The sequence below is a fragment of the Hippocampus comes genome, unplaced genomic scaffold, assembly GCF_001891065.2.
Source record: "Hippocampus comes isolate QL1 unplaced genomic scaffold, H_comes_QL1_v1.1 C16843474, whole genome shotgun sequence".
In the NCBI taxonomy this organism is placed as follows: domain Eukaryota; kingdom Metazoa; phylum Chordata; class Actinopteri; order Syngnathiformes; family Syngnathidae; genus Hippocampus; species Hippocampus comes.
In genome coordinates this window covers 1-984 of record NW_017839957.1, presented here as the reverse complement: position 1 = coordinate 984, position 984 = coordinate 1, and the positions used below count along the sequence as shown (strand labels likewise).

Here is a 984-nt window from a genome sequence, read left to right as displayed (position 1 = left end):
AAAAAAAAAGTTCATTGCAATAATATCTTCCCTTTCGACCCACTAGTCTGAACACAGTTTTCATATTAACACTGTGTTTGTGGAATAAGTGATGAATAATCCACCTGTTTTCAAATAGGAGAGTGATGTCATGTAGCACCGCCCACTCCTGTCTATTGAAACTGATGTCAGAGTAGCCACGGGCTTGCCTTGTAAGCATCGCGTGGCCAAACCCAGAAAACAGGTTGAACCGTGACATTAGGAAATTAAGCCCGTGGGCACTTTGATGTTAATTTTCAATCACCAGTAGGGGGTGGTGCCACCTTGGATGGCAATAAAAACCCAGGGGATTATGATGCTTTGTCCTTATTCCAAAAACGCAATCTCAGAAATACTGTCTTGAAGGTAATGGGGGCACCCGGATCATCTTGTTGCAAATATAATATTTGACTCGAATTCTGCTCTAAGCTTGAATGAGAAATGCTTCTTCAGCTTCAACTAACGAATTCCTTTCACTGCTTTAAAGATAAAAACCTGATGTCACTGAGCGGGAAAATTCTCATGACCTGTGACCTGGCGAGGCGTTACGGGATCCGAGATGTCGACGGTGACTCACTTTCGGAGAAGAACGAAACTGAAAAAGTGAGTCGACGGTGTTTGTTTATTTATGTTTGTTTGCTTTTCCAGGGCGGTGTGTGGACGACTTTACCTCCCTTAAGTTCCTGCTGACACAAGTTCCGTATGTCTCCTGGCTCTCATCTTTTGTCCCGTCTTTTATAAGACTGCCCCGCTTTCTGCTCCCCTTGACAAGCAACCATTTCTAACCATAAGCTAGCGAGGCGTTGAAAACCTATTTGTGACTATTTTTGAATCCAATCACGACAAGTGTTTATTGAAATGAAAGACTCCGGGAATTTTGAATGCCTACTACAGTGAAACCTCTTTATTTGAATTCGATCTGTGTCGTGAACGCTGGTCAATTCCCCAATTTGTATTTTTATTTTT

At 42.3% G+C, this 984-nt stretch overlaps 1 long non-coding RNA gene across 1 annotated transcript; it reads left to right on the top strand.

The window, feature by feature from the left end:
• Nucleotides 1–127: 127 nt before the first annotated feature.
• LOC109509289 (uncharacterized) lies at nt 128–901 on the top strand. Its single transcript, XR_002166914.1, has 2 exons — nt 128–586; nt 667–901. It is a non-coding gene; the product is annotated as an uncharacterized LOC109509289 (long non-coding RNA).
• The last annotated feature ends 83 nt before the right edge of the window (nt 902–984 follow it).